The sequence below is a fragment of the Saccopteryx bilineata genome, chromosome 2 (genome assembly GCF_036850765.1).
Source record: "Saccopteryx bilineata isolate mSacBil1 chromosome 2, mSacBil1_pri_phased_curated, whole genome shotgun sequence".
In the NCBI taxonomy this organism is placed as follows: Eukaryota; Metazoa; Chordata; class Mammalia; order Chiroptera; family Emballonuridae; genus Saccopteryx; species Saccopteryx bilineata.
In genome coordinates, this window is record NC_089491.1 from 315,433,888 (window position 1) to 315,456,654 (window position 22,767).

Genomic DNA, 22,767 nt, shown 5'->3' on the forward strand with positions numbered 1-22,767 from the left:
AAAAAGTGGCAAGGGGAGAGTCTAGGACTGTGGTTTGTGCAAATTTAGAAGTGAGATTGTCTTTCTGAAGGTAGAGGCAGAGTTTGGTTAAGAGGGCAGAGCAGAGATCAGGCAGTAAATAATAATGGAAGGTATTATAACATACTGCAAGAATTCTTATCAGATTTATATGACAGACTGAAGCAGCAAGAAGCCAACTGCTAAGCTATTCTTTCCTGCTATAAGTAAGGGTATTGAGGTTCTTTTTAGCTGGTGATATTCTGTGTTTCCCTATGACTCTTAAGTCATAGTCACAAAAAGTGCTTTAGGGGATCTTGGTGCCATTGTGTTAATTTCCCAAATACTATATGTGTATATCTGATTCTTAACTTTCAATAATGTGACGTTAGGGGGTGGCAGTGGCATGTATATCCCCTTACTTCCTTGGCCCACAAACACAGATGAAAAACGGGAAGCCCAAACTTAGCTGAGAGTAGTGAAGTGATATTGTACAGGGGTTAAGACTTTAGAAATGGGAAGACGTTTATATACCAAATAACCATTAGAAATCTTCATCTAGTAAGAAGGCTGAGTAATCCTGAAGTACCAAATAAATCCATTCTGTTTGCCCTTGAAATTAGAATTCTGTAACTTTTGCTCAGTTTTATGCCACTCCCTTGTCTTCTACTAAAATAGCATGCAGATGAAGGGTCCATTTGTTCATTTAACAAATAATTATTTAGTGATATATTTTTTTAAATTTTATTTATTGATGTTAGAGAAAGGAAAAGGAAAGAGAAGGGGTGGGGAGGAAGAGTGGGAAGCATCAACTAGTAGTAGTTGCTTCTCATTTGTTCCTTGACCAGGCAAGCCTGAAGCTTTGAACTGGTGACCTCAGCATTCCAGATTGACGCTTGATCCACTGCACCACCACAGATCTATTTAGTGATTTTTTTTTTAAGTGCCAGGAACTATCTGGGAACCGGGGATATGTCAGTGAGCAAAGTAGGCAAATCCCTTACTTCACAGAGTTTAAAATTCAGCGGAGGAATGAGACCGACAATAAGCAAATGTACACTATGTCAGAAAAATAGAGTATGATTTAGGTCCAAGGGTTAACATGCCTTTGTTTTTAGAGTTGGAGATCAATTTAAGTAGTACCCATGATATCCTACCCAAGAGGGGCTTAAGACATTCTAATTCAGTATCATATGTAATTTTTATAGCTTTAATTTGAAGAAGTAAGTCTTGGCTCAGCAGGGAGTTGATAAACATGACTTACACTTTTTTTGGAGACCCCTTCTTTGTTTACAGGTTTGGTGCTTTGTAGCAGCTTTAGTGATATTCATAGTAATCTGCCAGTGTTTTCTATATATACTGCTCACAAAAATTAGGGGATATTTCAAAATGAATATGAAGTGATAAAGCATTTGTTTTTTTATTAAACAACATCAGAAAAGCAAACAGCAAGTCAGAGAAAGTTGTTTAATTATACAAATTAGATGCAAACTCAATTTTTGTGATTGATTAGCAAGTGACATATTAAATGCTTCTTTTTTTATCACTTCATATTCATTTTGTAATATCCCCTAATTTTTGTGAGCAGCACAATTGTGTCAGGTTATTTTCTGTTATTTGCCAGATGTATTTCTAACCTCTGGTTTATAATCTTGCTAGATACTGTAATATAATAAGCACTTACTTTAGGTTCTGATATGTCCTGTGTGTTTCTGTCCTATGCAGAGATCAGGGTGGCCTCTTTTGGTTCCATGTTATCCAGACCTCCTAATGAGTAATAGTTAGTAGAGCTTAGATATCCACATCAATGCATGTTCTTCTCAAACCCTTATCCATACCCTTTTCTATTCCACCAGTTGCTGAATTCCAGAGATTGCTACCTCTGGGATTGTATAGATGCCAACCTCCAAGGTGATCCAATGAAATGGTGCATTTGGAGATATCACTCTTGTAGCATCGAAGATAAAACATGTTCTATAACCATTTTGTTTTCCCTTAAGGGCTTTTATCCCCATTTGAGGAATATTTTTGGCAGTTTGCTTTTTGTGTGTGTGTTTCTTTAGAGAACCGAAATGGAGATGTTATATCCTTGGAAAAGTGCATAGTTAATTGCTGGAAATGATTGGCAGTAAGGATGCATTAGGTAGCTTGGAAAGAGTTCAGCTATCTGGTTTGCTCAGCTATTTGTGCAGACCAGTACCGTTGCTCTATGATCTTTGCCAGGACCTGCAAGTGCAGTTTGCTTCCAATTTGGTGGGAGGCAAATGGCCATTCATTCAGCCATACAGTTTGTTTGTTTGTTTGTTTTTGTTTTAGTGAGAGACAGAGACAGACAGGAAGGGAGAGAGATGAGAAGCATCAACTCGTAGTTGCGGCACTTTAGTAGTTCATTGATTGCTTTCTTGTACATGCTTTGACTAGGGGGCTCCAGTTGAGCCAGTGACCCCTTGCTTAAGCCTTTCGGCTTAAGCCAGTGACCATGGGGTCATGTCTATGATCCCACACTTAAGCCAAAGACCATGCACTGAAGCTGGTGAACCTGTGCTTGAGCTGGCAACCTCGGGATTTCGAACCTTGGTCTTCAGTGTTCCAGATCCACGCCCCATCCACTCGCCACTACCTGGTCCCATTCAGCCATAGTAGAGAGCATGAGTCCACTCATCTCTGAAGCACTCTGGAGATGAAAGTTATTTGTGTGATTATGTTTGTCCCTTTAAGTACGTGAATTAGTATTAGAGAAACCTTATTAGACCTACTCTTTGTGGAATAAATATCTAGCTAGGCTGTTATTTATAACATTCTCCCTTCTTTGTTATGACTAATTTAGTACAACACAGAGCTGTGAATATTCTCAAGGGATATTTTGGAGAAATTTTTGTGGGGCTAAAAACTTCTGTGAGATTTTCCTGAGGTTTATAGATTATTGTTGTTTCCCTATCATGTCCACCTTCCAACTCTTGTTTCCTCCAAGTAGAAAAATGTGATTACTCTCACAGATAACTAAATTCAGATGTCCGTGGCTTTATTAGTCTGTTTCTGATAGTATGGATATGGTAAATATTTGATTTATATGTGTGTGCTATTTTAATATGTGGTACCTATAGCAGACAATAATTGAATAAAAGTCTTCACTGATGGAACAGATTGTTATAAAATCAATAAAATGAAATCAGCATGAGAGTTGAAACTTATTAACTACCCTTGGTGTGGTGGAAGGGGAGTGTCCTGGGCATCGGATTTAGTCCTAGGTTTCAATCATGACTCTCCTGTTTAAAAAAAAAGTTTATTGGTTGATTTTAGAGAGAGGAAAAGAGAGGGAGAGAGAACATTGATTTGTTGTTCCACTTATTCATGTATTCACTGGTTGCTTCCCATAATTGCCCTGACTGGGGATTAAACCCACAACCCTGGCATATCGGGACAACATTCTAACTAATTGAGCAAACCTGGCCAGGGCATGACTCTTCTTTTACTTTGTGAGCTTGGGCAGGTTTATTTAGTCTTTCTGAGTCTCAGTTACTTCTTTCTGATAGGATGGAGATAATAAGAACTTAACAGAAATGTTCTGAGAGTTAAATGAAATATTTTTGTGGTTTTTAGCACATAGTTTTGGTATTTAACCATCACTCAGATACTGTTTTCCTCTCCTCTATTTCCCCTGCCCCTTTGCCCCCAAAACACAACTTGTTACCTTTTTTTTGGTACTTTTCCGAAGTGAGAAGTGGGAGGTGGCAGACAGACTCCTGCATGTGCCCAACTGGGATCTACCCAGCATGCCCACCAGGGGGTGATGCTCAGCCCATCTGGGATATTGCTCCACTGCAACCAGAGCCATTCCAGCGCCGAGGCCATGGAGCCATCCTCAGCGGCTCTGCCAACTTTGCGCCAATGGAGCCTTGGCTGCGAGAGGGGAAGAGAGACAGAGAGAGAGAGAGAGAGAAAGGAGAGGAGGAAGGGTGGAGAAGCAGATGGGCACTTCTCCTGTGTGCCCTGGTCAGGAATCAAACCCGGGACATCCACATGCCGGGCTAACACTCTACCGCTGAGCCAACTGGCCAGGGCCCACAAGTTGTCACTTTTCTTCCTGTTGAAATGTACTCCCCTCCCAATGTTTTTCAGATTTGTGTGATGAATGTATCCCTTGAAAAATGGTTTTTTTGTTTATCTGAGGAGAGGCTCTTCTGGGGTATGTGTGTATGAAATACACCTAGGAGATCATGTTTTTCAGATCAATAAGAAGGATCACAACCATTTAAAACTCTTCTCTGCCCCACCTGAAGAAATTCCAGTTTATTACTTTGAAATACATTATTTTAAATATATAGCTGAAGTAATTCTGGTGGAGGTGATCTAAAATGATACTTAGAGAAAAAGTGATTTAAAGTGTAGAGCATCATCTTGATTCACAAAAGTTGCCGGTGCCTGACCAGGCAGTGACGCAGTAGATAGATAGAGCGTCACACTGGGATGCAGAGGACCCAGGTTTGAAACCCTGAGGTCACGGGCTTGAGCATGGGATCATAGACATGACCCAATGGTTGCTGGCTTGAAGCCCAAGGTTGCTGGCATGAGCAAGAGGTCACTCACTCTGCTGTAACCCCCCCAGTCAAGGCACATATGAGAAAGCAATCAATGAACAACTAAGGAGCCGCAATGAAGAATTGATGCTTTTCATTTCTCTCCCTTCGTGTGTGTGTGTGTGTGTGTGTGTGTGTGTGTGTACACACACACACAAGTTGCCAGTTTGATCCCGGTCAGGGCACATACAGAAACAGATCGATGATTCTGTCAGTCTCTCTCTCTCTCTCTCTCTCTCTGTTTCTTTCTCCCTTCCTCTATCTCTAAAAGCAATAAATAATTTTGTTTTTAAAGTGAGAGGAGGGGAGATAGACTTTTGCCTGAGCTCTGACTGGAATCCACCCAGCAACTCCTGTTCTGGGGCAGATGCTCAAATCAACTGAGCTATCCTCAGTGCCTGAAGCCTACACTCAACCAGTCAAGCCACTGGTTACAAGAGGGGAAGAGAGAAAGAAGAGGAAGAGGGAGGAGAAGAGGTGCAGATAGTCACTTCTCATGTGTGCCCTGACTGGGGATCAAACCTGGGATGTCTGCGTGCCGGGCTGATGCTCTATCCACTGAGCAAACTGGCCAGGGTCAGCAATAAATAAAAAAATAATAATAAACTAAAAAAATATACTAAACTAAATTTATTGGGTTCTGTCATGGGTTACACACTGGTTGACATCTCCTATAGTGATACTTTTCCAAATCTGTGGTAAAGAACCAATTTTTTGTTTTGTTTTCTAATATAGCATAGACCAATACTTATGTAAATACAGTGAAATGAATTGCTTTGAAAAGGGGTACACAAAATACAAGCCCCATGTTTTTTATTGTTAGAGTCAACAGGAATAAAATTATGCTGTTGTTAAAAGTTTCTAAATGCTTATTCTTGTTTTTTTATTAGAGAGGGACAGACAGACAGGAAGGGAGAGAGATTAAAAGCATCACTTCTTTGTTGTGGTTCTTAGTTGTTCATTGATTGCTTTTTCATATGTGCCTTGACCGGGGGCTCCCACTGAGCCAATGACCCCTTGCTCAAACCAGCAACCATGGGATCATACCTATGATCCCACGCTCAAGCTGGCAACCTCAGGCTTTCAAACCTGGGTTCTCTGCATCCCAGGCCAACGCTCTATGCCAGAGGTCCCCAAACTACGGCCCGCGGGCCACATGCAGCCCCCTGAGGCCATTTTTCTGGCCCCCGCCACACTTCCGGAAGGGGCACCTCTTTCATTGGTGGTCAGTGAGAGGAGCACTGTTGTGGCGGCGCCGCAAAGCACGACATCACTCACGTACAGTACTACTTCCGGTGACGCAGGACGCACACATCACAGCTCCGGAAGCGCGTCATATCACTTGTTACGGCTAGCAGTGACAAATATGGAACCGGACATTGACCATCTCATTAGCCAAAAGCAGGCCCATAGTTCCCATTGAAATACTGGTCAGTTTGTTGATTTAAATTTATTTGTTCTTTATTTTAAATATTGTATTTGTTCCTGTTTTTTTACTTTAAAATAAGATATGTGCAGTGTGCATAGGGATTTGTTCATAGTTTTTTTTTTATAGCCCGGCCCTCCAACAGTCTGAGGGACAGTGAACTGGCCCCCTGTGTAAAAAGTTTGGGGACCCCTGCTCTATGCACTGTGCTTCCACCTGGTCAGGCTAAATGCTTCTTCTTAACTTCTCTGCTTATCTTATTGCAGAGTGCTAACAGTTCACAGACCAGTACCAGTCCCTGGACCACATTTTGAGTAATGTTGCTTTTTGCTCTTCAGAAAATGTAGAAATGCATATTCTTTTGTGTTGAAACTGGCAAGCTGGAAACCTAGTCTCTTCTAACAAATCCCAGGAAACCTAATTTCTTCATCAATAAAATTGAGACAGTTTTACTACTTTGTCTATCTTATAGTGATGGTGTGAGGATCATATAAAATATAATTATGTAAAAGTACATTGCAAACTAAAAAAACTAATTTAAGTTATATTAATTATCACAAACATTTATTGAACATATTATTATTAAACTTAGACTTTGTTAGAAACTAGGGATATATCAAGATATGACAAGGAGTTTACTATTCAGTTACATATTTGCCACATAAGGTTGGCAATAGGCAGAAGTGATTAAATTCCAGCTTCATAGAAATTTTCCTAGACTGTTGTAGTCTTTCTTTCTAGTAGCATGGTATTTGTTTTTTTTATCCTGCTATGGTTTTATTTATTTGTTTGTTTTCTTTAAGCGACGGGGGGGGGGACAGACAGTAAGGGAGAGAGATGAGAAGCATAAACTCGTTGTTGCAGCACTTTCATAGTTCATTGATTGCTTTCTCATATGTCCATTGACGTGGGCAGGGGGGCTCCAGCTGAGCCAGTGACCTCTTGCTCAACCCAGCAACCGTGTAATCATGTCTATGATCCCACCCTCAAGCTGGTGAGCCTGCACTCTAGCCAGATGAGCCCACGCTCAAGCCAGCGACCTTGGGGTTTCAAACCTGGGTCCTCAGTGTGCCAGGTTGATGCTCTATCTAGTACACCACCACCTGGTCAGGCTGTTCTGCTTATTTTTTAAAATTAAAACAATATAGGCCCTGGCCGGTTGGCTCAGCGGTAGAGCATCGGCCTGGCGTGCGGGGGACCCGGGTTCGATTCCCGGCCAGGGCACATAGGAGAAGCGCCCATTTGCTTCTCCACCCCCCACCCCTCCTTCCTCTCTGTCTCTCTCTTCCCCTCCTGCAGCCAAGGCTCCATTGGAGCAAAGATGGCCCGGGCGCTGGGGATGGCTCCTTGGCCTCTGCCCCAGGCGCTAGAGTGGCTCTGGTCGTGGCAGAGCGACGCCCCAGAGGGGCAGAGCATCGCCCCCTGGTGGGTGGCCGGGTGGATCCCGGTCGGGCACATGCGGGAGTCTGTCTGACTGTCTTTCCCCGTTTCCAGCTTCAGAAAAATACAAAAAAAAAAAAAAATTAAAACAATATAGGGCAGGAGTCAGGAACCTTTTTGGCTGAGAGAGCTATGAACGCCACATATTTTAAAATGTAATTCCGTGAGAGCCATACAATGACCCATGTACGTTACGCATTATCCAATAAAAATTTGGTGTTGTCTCAGAGAACAGCTGTGATTGGCTCCAGCCACCCGCAACCATGAACATGAGCGGTAGGAAATGAATGGATTGTAATGCATGAGAATGTTTTATATATTTTTAAATTTAATTTAATTTTTTAAATTCATTTTAGAGAAGAGGGAGGGGGAGAGAGAGAGAGAGAGAGAAAGGAGGGAGCAGCAGGAAGCATTAACTCCCATATGTGCCTTGACCAGACAAGTGCAGGGTTTTGAACCAGCAACCTCAGTGTTCCCAGGTCGACGCTTTATCCACTGTGCCACCAGAGGTCAGGCCAGTGTTTTATATTTTTAACGTTATTATTTTTTTTATTAAGGATTTGTCTGTGAGCCAGATGCAGCCATTCAAAGAGCCATATCTGGCTCACAAGCCATAGGTTCCTGACCTCTGTGATAGGCCCTGGCTGGTTGACTCAGTCGATTAATAGTGTCGTCCCAAAATGACAAGGTTGGGGGTTCGAGCCTTGGTCAGGACACACTAAGAAAGCAACCAGTTAATGCACGACAGAGTGAAACAACAAATGAATGCTTTCCTTCCCCCTTTCCTTTCTCTTCTTTCCTCTCTCTGTCTCTCTAAAAATCAGTCAATAAAAAAGAAAATAAAAGACTAAGCCCTGGCCAGATAGTTTGGTTGGTTGGAGCATTATCCAAGAGCTGGTTTGATAGACCTGTCAGAGCACATACAGAGCAGCTCAGTGTTCCTGTCTCTCTCTCTCTGCCTCTCTTAAGAAAAGGAAAGAAAAAAAAAAGAAATATATATATTGTATTCCCCCATGTATAAGATACTTCTATGTATAAAACGTACCTTAATTTTGGGGCCCAAAATTTGGGGGAAAAAAAATTACATAAAGTTATTGAACTCAAGTTTTATTCATCATAAAATTCGTACAGCTCCTCATCACTGTCAAAACTCCTATTCATTAGCTTGTCCTCATCTGTGTCTGATGATGAATCACTGTCTTCATATATTGCCTTGTCCTCAGTTCCATCTATGGCTTTTGAAATGCCACACTTCTACAACCACTGTATAAGACACACCGCGTTTTTAGGCCCCATATTTTTTTGGGGAAATGTGCATCTTATACATGGGGAAATAACAGTATGTGCATGTGTATGTGTATAAACTTTTCAGCCTGGCCTATTGTGGCTCAGTGGATAGAACACCAACCTGGAACACTGGAGGTTGCCAATTTGAAACCCTGGGCTTGCCTGGTCAAGGCACATATGACAAGCAACCAATGAACAACTAAAGTGAAGCAGTGGCCCTGGCCAATTTGCTCAGTGATAGAGTGTCAGCCCAGCATGTGGAAGTCTCAGGTTCAATTCCTTGTCAGGGCATACAGGAGAAGTGATCATCTGCTTCTCCACCCCACTCCCTCAATCTCTCTCTCTCTTTCTTCCCCTCCCACAGCTATGGTTCGAACGATTTGAGCAAAATTGGCCCCAAGAACTGAGGATGGCTCCATGGCCTTTCCTCAGGGGCTAAAATGGCTTGGTTGCGGAGCAGAGGCCTAGATATCTGGGCAGAGCATCGCTCTTTAGGGGGCTTGCTGGGTAGATCCTGGTTGGGGCACATGTGGGAATCTTTCTCTGCCTCCCCACCTCTCACTTAATAAATAAAGAAAAAAAAAAGTGAAGCAGCTATGAGTTTATATTCTTGTTCCCCTTTCTCCTCTCTGTAGAATCAGTAAATAAAATATTTTTTAAAAATGCTTTTTCTGTTTTAAAAATTGAAAGTGTTTAAATATATAGAAAATACAAAATATAGTACAATGAGCCTGCCCTGTGGTGGCACAATGGATAGTTGACCTGGAACGCTGAGGTTTCTGATTTGAAATACCAGGCTTGCCTGAGCAAGGCACATATGAGAAGCAATCTGAGCAACTAAAGTGAAGCAACTATGATCTTGCTCCCTCTCTTTCTTTCTCCCTCTCTCAAATCAATAAATAAAAAACATTTTTTTATGATTTTATTTATTGGCCCTGGACAGTTCATTCAGTGGCTAGAGCATTGGCCTGGTGTAATGGATGTCCTGGGTTTCATCCCCAGTCAGGGCATGCATGAGAAGCAACCATCTGATTCGCCCCCCCCCTCCCCCTTCTCTCTCTCTTATTCTCCTGCAGCCAGTAGCTCAATTGGTTTGAGTGTTGGCCCGGATGCTGAGCATATCTTGGTTGGTCTGAGCATGTCAACCTTGGGTGTTAAAAATAGCTCGGTTGATTCAACCATCAGCCCAAGACTGGTTGCTGGATGAATCCCAGTTTGCATGCATACGAGGAGTCTGTCTCATTGTCTTCCCTCCTCTCCTTATTGATTTTTTGGGTTTTTTTTGTTTTTTTTTTTGTTTTTTTTTTGTTGTTTTTTTTTTCTGAAGCTAGAAACGGGGAGAGACAGTCAGACAGACTCCCGCATGCGCCCGACCGGGATCCACCCAGCACGCCTACCAGGGGCGATGCTCTGCCCACCAGGGGGCGATGCTCTGCCCCTCCGGGGCGTCGCTCTGCCACGACCAGAGCTACTCTAGCGCCTGGGGCAGAGGCCAAGGAGCCATCCCCAGCGCCCGGGCCATCTCTGCTCCAATGGAGCCTTGGCTGCGGGAGGGGAAGAGAGAGACAGAGAGGAAGGAGGGGGGAGGTGGAGAAGCAAATGGGCGCTTTTCCTATGTGCCCTGGCCGGGAATCAAACCCGGGTCCCCTGCACGCCAGGCCGACGCTCTACCGCTGAGCCAACCGGCCAGGGCCTCCTTATTGATTTTTACGAGGGCGAGGGCAACAGGAAGTATCAACTCATAGTTGCTTCACTTTAGTTGTTCATTGCTTGCTTGTTGTATGTGGCTTGACTGGGCAAGCTCAGGTTTTCAAACTGGCAACCACAGCTTTCCAAGTCGACACTCTAACCACTGTACCACTACTGGCCAGGCCAATAAATAAAATCTTAAAAAATAATAGTACAGTGAACAGTTATGTAATGATCATCTTGAGTGAACAATGGCTGTTTTTCCATATTTGCTTCATTGATATGTAGCATGTACATAATTACTTTTTAACCATTTTAAAGTAAGTTTTATATTTTACCTCTAAATATTTAATATTCCTGTATTAGGCAGAGTAATGTCTTTCCCCCAAGATGTCCACATAGTAATCCCCAGAATCTTTGAATAAATTAGTTTCATGTCAAAGGGGAATTAAGATAGGAGATATAATTTTTTTTTTCTTCTTTTCCAAGTGAGAGGAGGGATGATAAAGAGACAGACTCCCTCATGCACCCTGACTGGGATCCACCTGGCAACCCCTGTCTGAGGCCAGTGCTCTGCCCATCTGAGGCTGTGCTCGCAACCGAGTTATTTTTAGCACCTGAATAAGAGGCTTCTCAGTGCCCAGGGCTGATGCGCTCCAACCAATCGAGCTGTATGTGCAGGACAGGAAGAGAGAGAGAGAGAGAAGAGAGGGAGGAGTGGAAAAGTACGTGGTCACTTCTTTTGTGTGCCCTGACCAGGAATAAACCTGGGACATGAACACTCCAGGCCGACGCTCTACCACTGAGTAAACTGGCCAAGGCAACAGATGGAATTAAGGTAGCCAATCAACTGACCTTAAAATATGGATATTATTCTGTATTATCCAGGAGAGCTAAATTTAATCACAAACGATCCTTAAAATGGAAAAAGTCAGAAGAGAGAAAGATGGCAGCATGAGGAGGAGGAATGGGCCCAGCATTGATGGCTTTCTTTGCTTTGAAGATGGAGAAATGGCCTAGAGCCAAGGAAAGCTATCTCTATCTGGAAAAGGCAAGAAAATTGATTCTCCTCTAAACACTCTAGCAGGAATGTAGAAGCCGTCCTGATGCCCTGAATTTACCCCTTTTCAGACTTCTGACTTCCAGACTTTAAAATAATAAATTTGTATTGTGTAAGCCACCAAGTTTGTGATAATTTGTTAAAACAGCCATAGAAAACTAACATAGTTGCTTTTCAAAAAAATGACAATTTTCTATTTGACCACAGTACTATTTACCACACCTAACAAAATTTACAGTAATTCCCTAAAAGTATCTGATACACTCAGTCCATTTGAAATTTCCCTGGTTGTTTTCCCATAGTGTTTTTTATAGTTTTTCTTTTTAAACCAAGATGTATTCATATACTCTGCATTTGATATGTGTCTCAATCTAGAATATACTCCCCATCTCCTTTTTTTCTTATATTGTAGATTTGTGAGATTGTTTCTGTATGATATTTAGCTTGTTCTCTGATTCTCTGTATTTTCTGTAAACTGGACTTTAGTGTAAAAGTTACTTTTTTGACCAAAACACTTCATGGAAGATTCTGTGTACTTCATACTGCATCACATCAGGAGGCACATAATATCTGATTGTCTCACTGTTTGCACTGCCAAAATTAATCCCTGGCTTAGGACAGCAAGATCTCTCCTCCATTGTTATGGTATGTTGTTCCCTTGCAGTTAGTGGTCTGTGGGGTTACTTTGTTTATTTGAAGCTAGAAGGCCTATCTGCTATGAAGGGATACTGAACTAGTTGTTATGAAAATAAATTTAAAACTTCCAGGCCATCATTTTTGACTCTGGAATATGACAGACCATATAACCTTAAAAACATTTGAAATTCCATTACAAAACACCTAGTATCTCAATAAACTATATCAAACTCTTTCTTTTCTTTATTTCTTTTTTTTTTTTTCCCTGAAGCTGGAAACGGGGAGAGATAGTCAGACAGACTCCCACATGCGCCCGACCGGGATTCACTCGGCACTCAGCACGCCCCTGGCACGCCCACCAGTGGCGATGCTCTGCCCACCAGGGGGCGATGCTCTGCCCCTCCGGGGCGTCACTGCCGGACCAGAGCCACTCTAGCGCCTGGGGCAGAGGCCAAGGAGCCATCCCCAGAGCCCAGGCCATCTTTGCTCCAATGGAGCCTTGGCTGCGGGAGAGGAAGAGAGAGACAGAGAAGAAGGGGGGGGGGGGTGGAGAAGCAAATGGGCGCTTCTCCTATGTGCCCTGGCCGGGAATTGAACCCGGGTCCCCTGCACGCCAGGCCGACACTCTACCGCTGAGCCAACCGGCCAGGGCCTCAAACTTTTTCTTTAAAAAAACAAGTTTCTTTTAAACATGTATCTGAACCTAAGTTAAGGAAAATTCACAAGGACTGTGAATGAAAGAGGAACTGAAAATGAGCAGTATGCATGTGATTTAATGCTGTCGTAGTTCTGGGGTTTTTTTGGGCTTTTTTCAGTAACCAAAAGACTTAATTTTCATGGTCATGAGAGGTTCAGATACAAATTATTAGGCCTGTATGGAGCAGATTTAGAGATGAAAATCCCCATATAAAGGCTGGAGCCTTAAAAGCTCAGGCTCTGGGAGAGATGACCATAAAAATTTCTCTACTAGTTCAAGGAAACTTTTCTGTCTCATCCTGGGCTCTATGTCAGGCTTTATAGACTATGGCAAAGACTTGGAATACTAGCTTGACCAGACGGTGGCGCAGTGGATAAAGCATCAGACTGGGATGTGGAGGACCCAGGTTCGAGACTCCAAGGTCACCAGCTTGAACGTGGGCTCATCTGGTTTGAGCAAAGCTCACCACCTTGGACCCAAGGTTGCTGGCTCGAGCAAGGGGTCACTCACTCTGCTGGAGCCCCCTGGTCAAGGCACATAAGAGAAAGCAGTCAGTGAACAACTAAGGTGCCACAACAAAGAATTGATACTTCTCATCTCTCCGTCTGTCCCTGTCTCTCTCTCTCACTAAAAAAATAAATATAAAAAAATAAGAGAACAAGAAGGAAGGGGATGAGAGAGTAAGAAGCATCAACTCATAGTTCCTTCACTTTAGTTGTATGTTGATTCCTTCTCGTTTGTGCCTTGCCTGGATTGGGCCAGTGTCCCCCTTGCTCAAGCCAGCAACCTTTGGGTTAAGCAGGTGAGTTTTGGGATCATGTGGATAATTCCCTGCTCAAGCCAACAACCCCATGCTGACAAGCCTAGGCTGAGCCAGCGACTTCAGGGTTTCAAACTGGTGACTTCAGTGTTCCAGGTTGATACTTTATCCACTGCACCACCACTGGTCAGACATCCTTGTATTGTTTAACATCATCTCTATTGAGATGTAGTTCACATACTATAAACTTGACCCATTTAAAGTGTACAATTTAGCGATTTTAGTATGTTGAGAGAGTTGTGCAGCTATCACCAAAATCTAAAATTAGAACATTTTCATCAACCTAAAAAGAAAGTTCCCTTCTCATTAGCAGTTATTTCTTATTTTTCTCCTCTCCTCAGCCCTAGGATGCCCCTCATCTACTTTTCTGTTTCCATTCTATTCCAAGCCTATTTTAGACTTTTCATGTAAGTGGAATCTACAGTGTATTGCCTTTTATGACTGGTTTGCTTCACTTACCATGTTTTCAAGGTTCATCTATGCTGTAACGTGTATCAGTACATTTCTTTTTATGGGTGTACATTTGTTTATTCATCAGTTAGTGGACATTTGGGTTGTTTCTATTTTTTGGCTATTATGAATAGTGCTGCTCTTAACATTCGTGTACAAATTTTTGTGTGGAAATAATATTTTCAGTTCTCTTGGGTATATACCTAGCAGTGTAATTGCTGGGTTGTGTGGTAACTCTGTGTTTAACTTTGTAAGAAACTGCAAGGCTCTTCTCCATTTTCCATTCCCATTAGCAGTGTATGAAGATTCCAATTTCTCTTCATGCTCCTTTAACACTTATTATCTGTCTTTTGTATTATATCCATCTTTCCACATTCTCACCTCTGTGGTACTCTCTTCTTTTTGAAATCTAGCTTTTTTTACTCATTATACCCACATCTTTGTCTCTTCAACTCAGGAGTCTGCCTGGCTCCCTCTCAGTTCCGCTTCTCCCCACCATGTCCCAGAAACTCTTCCAAGGCAATAAATGAAGGCAGTTGTAAAGCTCACCCCGTTTGTTTCTTGTCCCTCTGACATCATTGTCCTTGGTGCCTGGTGTGCAGTGTCTTGAGACCCTTGTTTCATGTATTTTTCTGGGTATTTTGTTGTTATTTCACACGAGAGGCTAAATCCAGCCTGTGTTATACCATCTTGGCCAAAAGAGGAAATCACTGCATTGATTTTAACATCTACAAATTGATGCCTAAATGTTGAACTGGAGAGTGGATTATTAAATTGTACATTTTTGCTGTGGAGTCTTACACAGCAGGTAAAGCAAATAAACTAGAGTTTTGTGCATTTATTTAGGTAAATTTTAAATATTAAAAAAAAACATTGAAAAGCTAAATGAAAAAGGATATGCATGTGAGCTACTCTTTAAAATACAATTTGTAAAAATAAACTATTAAATATTACTTATAGATATACATATATATATGAAATCTTATAAAAATATGAGTGATAGTAAATTAATCATAATGCCTTCTTATGGGAAGGGAAGAAGGAGGGAGGATAAAGAATACTTGTGGGTAAAGTTGCACAGGGTGTTTTAAAAACCAGACAATTCCATTTTAAAATAAGCAAAAGATAAGAGCTGAAGTTTCACAAAAGAGGATTTACTGATGGCAGTAAACACATAAAAAGTTATTCAACATCATTAGCCATTAAGGAAATGCAAATTAAAACCACAGTGAAATATCACAACACCTATCAGAATGGCTTAAATAAAAAATAATGACACCACCAAATACTAGTGAGAGTATCAAGAAACTGGACTTCTCAAATATTTGCGCAATATATGATGGTACACCTACTCTGGGAAATAGATTGGTGGTTTTTTTCTTTTTATTTTAATGAAGAGTAATGAGTAGAGAGATAAAACAGTTTAATCGTTTTAAAAATTTCTCCATTGAGGCCCTGGCTGGTTGGTTCAGTGGTAGAGCATTGGCCCGGCATATGGAAGTCAGGTTCGATTTCTGGTCAGGGTACACAGGAGAAGAGCCCTTCTGCTTCTCCACCCCTTCACCCCTCTCTTTCTCTTTCTCTCTCTCTCTGTCTTCCCTTCCTTCAGCCATGGCTCAATTGGATTGAGTTGGTCCTAGGCACTGAGGATGGATCCATGGCCTCTGCCTCCAGTACTAAAAAGAGCTCACTTGCTGAGCAAGAGAGCAACACCCCAGATGGGCAGAGTATCGCCCCCTAGTGTGCTTGCCAGGTGGATCCTGGTCAGGATGCATGCAGGAGTCTGTCTCTGCTCCCTTCCTATCACTGAATAAAAAAATTTTTTTTAATTTCTCTACTGATTTGAGAAAGAGAGAGAAGGGAAGGGGGAGAGAGAGAGAAAGAAGCATCAATTTGCTGTTTCACTTAGTTGTGCGTTCATTGATAATGTTTCTCATATATGCCCTGACCAGGGATCAAACCCATGATCTCAGTGTGCTGGAATGACACTTTATCCACTGAGCCACCCAGCCAGAGTTTGGCGGTTTCTTACAAAACTAAACATTCATTTGCCATATGACTCAGCAGTCGTACTTTTGAGCATTTATCTCAGATATATGAAAAGTTCAAGTTCCTATAAAAACTTGAATGTGAATGGAGCAGTTTTATTTTTTGTTGTTGTTTGTTTCTTTTTCTTCTTTAACAAGTGAGAGGAGGGGACATAAGACAGACTCCCTCCCACATGTGCCCCAACTGAATGGGATCCACCTGGCAAACCCTGTCTAGGGCCAATGCTCTATCTGGGGCCATGTTCCCAACTGAGCTATTTTTAGCTCCTGAGGCAGAGACTCCACAGAGCCATCCTCAGTGCCTGGGGCTGATGAGCTCAAACCAATTGAGCTATGGCTGTGGGAGTAGGGCACAAGCAGGAGTGGGAGGGGAGGAGAAGCAGATGGTTGCTTCTTCTGTGTGCCCTGATCGTGAGTCGAACCCAGGACATCCACATACCAGGCCACACTCTACCACTGAGCCAACTGGCCAAGGCCTGTAGCAGTTTTGTTATAGCAAAAACTAGAAACAACTTAGTTGTCCTTAAGCAGGTGAGTAAATGTGGTACATCCATACCATGGACTATTTGTCAATAAAAAGGAACAAACTGTTGGTACATGCAACGACTTGGATGAATCTCAAGGAAATTATGCTGAATGAAAATAAAAAACAATCTCAGCCAGACCGGTGGTGGTGTAGTGGGTGAGTAGAGTGTCAATAGAGATCTCAGGTTCAAAACATCCAGGGTCACTAGCTTGATTGCAGGCTCATCGAGCTTGAGCGTAGGGTCAGTAGCTTGAACATGAAATCATTGACATGATCCGATGGTCACTGGCTTGAGCCCGTAGGTCACTGGCTCAGCTGGAGCCCCCCAGTCAAGGCATGTATGAGAGGCAATCATTGAATAACTAAAGTGCCACAACTGTGAGTTGATGCTTCTCTTTTTCCCTTTCTCCCTGTCTCTATCTCGCAAAAGAAAAAAAAATTCCAGCCCTGGCTGGTTAGTTCATTTGTTTAGAGCAGAGGTAGTCAACCTTTTTATACCTACTGCCCACTTTTGTGTATCTGTTAGTAGTAAAATTTTCTAACCGCCCACCAGTTCTACAGTAATGGCGATTTATTTATTTATTTATTTATTTATTTATTTTCTTTCTGAAGCTGGAAACAGGGAGAGACAGACTCCCGCATGCGCCCGACCGGGATCCACCCAGCACGCCCACCAGGGGCTACGCTCTGCCCACCAGGGGGCGATGCTCTGCCCATCTTGGGCGTCGCCATGTTGCAACCAGAGCCACTCTAGCGCCTGAGGCAGAGGCCACAGAGCCATCCCCAGCGCCCAGGCCATCTTTGCTCCAATGGAGCCTTGGCTGCGGGAGGGGAAGAGAGAGACAGAGAGGAAAGCGCAGCGGAGGGGTGGAGAAGCAAATGGGCGCTTCTCCTGTGTGCCCTGGCCGGGAATTGAACCCGGGTCCTCCGCACGTTAGGCCGACGCTCTACCGCTGAGCCAACCGGCCAGGGCCTAGTAATGGCGATTTATAAAGTAGGGAAGTAACTTTACTTTATAAAATTTATAAAGCAGAGTTTCAGCAAGTTAAAGCATATAATAATAATTACTTACCAAGTACTTGACGTCAGATTTTTGCTAAGTTTGGCAGAATAAATCTTTATAAAACAACTTACTATAGTTAAATCTATCTTTTTATTTATACTTTGGTTGCTCTGCTACCGCCCGCCCACCATGAAAGCTGGAACGCCCACTAGTGGGCAGTAGGGACCAGGTTGACTACCACTGGATTAGAGCTTTACTCCAAAGCACAGAGGTTGCCGGTTCGATCTCCAGTCAGGGTACATCCAGGAATAGACCAATGTTTCTTTCTCCCTTCCCCTCTCTCTCTCTAAAATCAATAAATAAAAATTTTTACGGGAGTCTGTCTGACTGTCTCTCCCCGTTTCCAGCTTCAGAAAAATACAAAAAAAAATAATAATAAATAAATAAAAATAAAAATTTTTAAAAATTCCAAAATCACATACTTTATTCAAATCCAATTAACATTTTTTAAATGAAAAAATAATTAGGTATGGAAAATAGATTAGTTATCTCCAGAGTTTAGTGGCTGGGGGGAAAGGATGGATATGATTGTAGAAGAGCAACATGAGGGATCCTTGAGGTGATAGAACTGTTCTGTATCATGTATTAGTTTTGAGTACCATTGGGAAAACTAGGTAAAATGTACATGGAATCTTTCTATATTATTTCTTAAAACTTTATGTGAATGTATAATTATCTCAAAGTAAAAAACTGAATTAAAAAATAACAGACAAAATATTGATTTGACCTTCGTTTATTATCTCTAGGAAGATGCTAGAAACATTTCATAATAAAGAGAACATGCAGTTCTTTCAGTGTATACAGCAATAAAATTCTCCCCAATTGTATATTGCAACCATTTGGAAGCTGCATCAGAGGGAGAGAAATCAGTAAGAAAAAATAGCAAAAGCATAAGAATTTCCTTATTAATTTTCTGAGAAAGGTGTTTTGCGTGTGTATGTTTATTTGAAGTAGAGGAGAGAAGATAGTGAGACAGACTCCCACATGCTCCAAGACTGGGATCCACCTGGCAACCCCCGTTTGGGGCCTAATCAACCAAGCCATTCTCAGTGCCCGCCCGTGCTCAAACTAATTGAGCTACTAGCTGTGAGAGGGGAAGAAGGGAGAAGGGGGCAGAGAAGCAGATTGCTTCTCATGTGTGCCCTGACTGGGGATCAAACCCAGGACATCTGCACGCTGGGCTGACGCTCTATTCACTGAGACAACCATCCAGGGCTAGATGTGGGGTTTTTTTGTGTTTTTTTTTTAAAGCAAGTACTTTCATTCCTACTTAGAATTTTGAAACCCAAGTACTTCTTTAAAACTTATTTTTGCCCTGGCCGGTTGGCTCAGCGGTAGAGCGTCGGCCTAGCATGCGGAGGACCCCGGTTCGATTCCCGGCCAGGGCACACAGGAGAAGCGCCCATTTGCTTCTCCACCCCTCCGCCGCGCCTTCCTCTCTGTCTCTCTCTTCCCCTCCCGCAGCCAAGGCTCCATTGGAGCAAAGATGACCCGGGCGCTGGGGATGGCTCTGTGGCCTCTGCCCCAGGCGCTAGAGTGGCTCTGGTCGCAACATGGCGACGCCCAGGATGGGCAGAGCATTGCCCCCTGGTGGGCAGAGCGTAGCCCCATGGTGGGCGTGCCGGGTGGATCCCGGTCGGGCGCATGCGGGAGTCTGTCTGACTGTCTCTCCCTGTTTCCAGCTTCAGAAAAATGAAAAAAATATATATATATATTGTTTGGGGCCCTGGCCGGTGGCTCAGTGGTATAGCGTCGGCCTGGCGTGCGGGGGACCCGGGTTCGATTCCCAGTCAGGGCACATAGGAGAAGCGCCCATTTGCTTCTCCACCCCCCCCTTCCTCTCTGTCTCTCTCTTCCCCTCCCACAGCCAAGGCTCCATTGGAGCAAAGATGGCCTGGGCGCTGGGGATGGGTCCTTGGCCTCTGCCCCAGGCGCTAGAGTGGCTCTGGTTGCAGCAGAGCGTCGCCCCCTGGTGGGCGTGCCGGGTGGATCCCGGTCGGGCGCATGCGGGAGTCTGTCTGACTGTCTCTCCCCGTTTCCAGCTTCAGGGAAAAAAAATTAAATAAATAAATAAATAAATAAATAAATAAATAAATATTGTTTGGCCCTGGTCCAGTAGCTTCGTTGGTTAAAGCATTGTCCTGATACACCAAGGTTGTAGGTTCAGTCCCTGGTCAGGGCACATGCAGTAATCAATCAACCAATGAATGTATAGATCAGTGGAACAACAAATTGATGTTTCTCTCCCCCATTTTTCCCTCCCTCCCTCTTTAAAATCAATAACTAAATAAAATCTGAAAGTTTAAAAGAAAATACAGTTTTGCTTTATAAGGACTATGTCTTATGCAGTATAAATACTGAGAACTCTTCATGAAATACCATGGTCTTTTAGACTTGCTGCTTTAAACTTTTAAAGTCATATGGTATTATATGCTTTAATTTTATTATTTTTGAGAATTGGAGGTTTTTTAACTTAGCTAACAACAAATTATTTTTTTATTAAGTGATAGGCAGGGAGGCAGAGAAACATTCCCACATGTGCCCCAACCAGGATCCACCTGACAAGCCCCCTATGGGGCAATGCTCTGACCATTTGGGACTGTTGCTCCATTGCTCACCAACTGAGCTATTTTAGCACCTAAGGCAAGGCCATGGTGCCATCCTCAGCACCTGGGGCCAACTTGCTCAAATGAACCAAGGCTGTGGTAGAGGGAGGGAAGAGACACAGAGAAGGGGGGGGGGAGGTAGAGAAGCAGATGGTGCTTCTCCTGACCAGGAATCGAACCTGGGACTTCCACACGCCCAGCCAGTGCTCTACAGCTGAGCCTACCAGCCAGAGCCTGGGCCAAATTTTTTCTATTAATCCTGTGATGTAAATGAGAGAACAAATACAAAGGACCTTGTACATTGCCTAGTAAATAGTAAGCGCTTAGTAGATGCTAATTCATCTTGTTCACCATCTGTCTCCATTCTCTTCCCTTTTGGGATCCTCTTAAGTCTTTTCTACAGACTTGGAATTTGGTTTGGGGGTAACAGTGACTTAGAAACCTGACAGTTTGAGAGCTGTGTTGCCATCTGGCCATTCTTGTTTTTTTTTACAACAGTCAATAGTACGTATAGTTAAAGTTGGGCATTTTTCTGTTGTAAATATTGGACACAATTTATCCTAGAAACCCTGCTTGAGTTTGTTGACATTTCATACATTCCTAGTTTTCCCCTTAGTTCTTTGACCAACCAGCCCTTAAATGGAGGTATTATTAACCCTGGCCAGTTGGCCCAGTGTATAGAGCATCATTGGCCTATGTGCAGATGTCCTAGGTTTGATTTCCAGTCAGAGCACATGTGAGAAACAAACATCTGCTTCTCTTCCTCCCCCTCTCTCCCTTCCATCTCTTTTCCCCTCTCTCAGCCAGTGGCTCAATTGGTGGATTGGTCTGAGTGTTGGCCCCAGATGGGGTTGCTGGGTGGATCCTGATTGGGATGCATGTGGAAGTCTGTCTCTCTATCTCCCCTCCTCTCGCTTAAAAAAAATGTAGTTATTGCCTTGTCTGTAGTTTTATCCTTGTCCCTTTTCCTTCTGACTGTATAGTCATTTTTTTCTGGACAATTTCACTCATCCCCATACATTACTTCAGTGACTCCCCTTACCCATTCATATATGTATCTCCAGTTCTGGTTTGAGCTCAGGCTCTTTTGTTTATATGCCATGTATCCACCTGTTTATTGGATATCTTCATCTTGATTTTATATTGACAGTTCTGACAGAATTTTCTGTTAGAATATTTTTGTTTTAAGTAGCTTAAAGGAATTTATTGGCCTATGTAGCAGGAATCCAGAGACTAGCTTTAGGGTAGTTTGATCTGGTGGCACAGGTATTTAATTACTCCCATCTCAGTGCTGTACTCTGCAGCATCTGCTTTATTTGCAAGCTCACTTCCTTCATGGTCACAAGGAGGCTGCCAGCAGCAACACACCAGAGCTCCATATTTTCTCATTTATATTCAAAGGAAGGGAATAGAATTGATTGGACTTGGTTACTTAGATTTAAGAGTCAGGGAAAGTCAAGGATGATTCCCATGGTTCTAGCTTTTGCCTCTGGATAAATTGAATTCACTGAAATATGGGAAAGAAAAGCAGGTTATAGGAAGGCAGAAAAAATCAGTTCATGCAAACATCCAAGTACTTATTTTAGTTATATGCGCATCTATCTCTTATCAGAATGAAATTGTTAAAGTCAGTGACCTAATCTTCTTTCACCTTTATTCCTAGCACCTAACCGTGAGCTTGATACATAGTATGTATATACGTAATATTTAGGGTGAAGGGGAATGGATTTATGTGTGAATACATGAATAAACAACACTGCTTCTTGCCTGACCACGTGGTGGCGCAGTGGATAGAGCGTCAGACTGGGATGCGGAAGACTCAGGTTCAAGACCCGGAGGTTGCCAGTTTGAGCATGGGCTCATCTGGCTTGAGCTTTTAAAAAGCTCGCCAGCTTGGACCCAAGGTCACTGGCTCAAGCAAGGGGTTCTTCAGTCTGCTGAAGGCCCACGGTCAAGGTACATATGAGAAAGCAATCAATGAACAACTAAGGTGTCACAATGCGCAACGAAAAACTAATGATTGATGCTTCTCATCTCTCTCTGTTCCTGTCTGTCTGTCCCTGTCTATCCCTCACTCTGACTCTCTGTCTCTGTTAAAAAAAAAAATCAGTGTTTCTCTCTCTCTCTCAAAAAAAAAAATTAAAAACAACACTGCTTCTTAAGATTATCTAGTTCTGCTTTGAGCAGACCCCAAAACACTGAATTTACAAGAGTTCCTAATTGCCTGACCTGTGATGGCGCAGTGGATAAAGCATCAGCCTGGAACGTTGAAGTCGCTGGTTCGAAACCCCAGGCTTGCCTGGTCAAGGCATATATAGGAGTTGATGCTTCCTGCTCTTCCCCTTCTCTCTCTCTTTCTCAAAAATGAATAAATAAAATAAAATAAATGAGTTTCTAATTAAGAAATTAGGTGTATGCTATCACCAATAACAATTATAATGGCAG

The 22,767-nt window shown here is 42.8% G+C and overlaps 1 protein-coding gene and 1 non-coding gene across 3 annotated transcripts in view; one reads left to right on the plus strand and one right to left on the minus strand.

Moving 5' to 3' along the window:
• Window positions 1–22,767, plus strand: part of GATAD2B (GATA zinc finger domain containing 2B) — a 133,088-nt gene that overhangs the window by 71,736 nt on the left and 38,585 nt on the right. The window lies entirely within an intron of this gene.
• On the minus strand, window positions 17,551–17,626 carry TRNAV-AAC (transfer RNA valine (anticodon AAC)). The gene has a single exon. It is a non-coding gene; the product is annotated as a tRNA-Val (tRNA).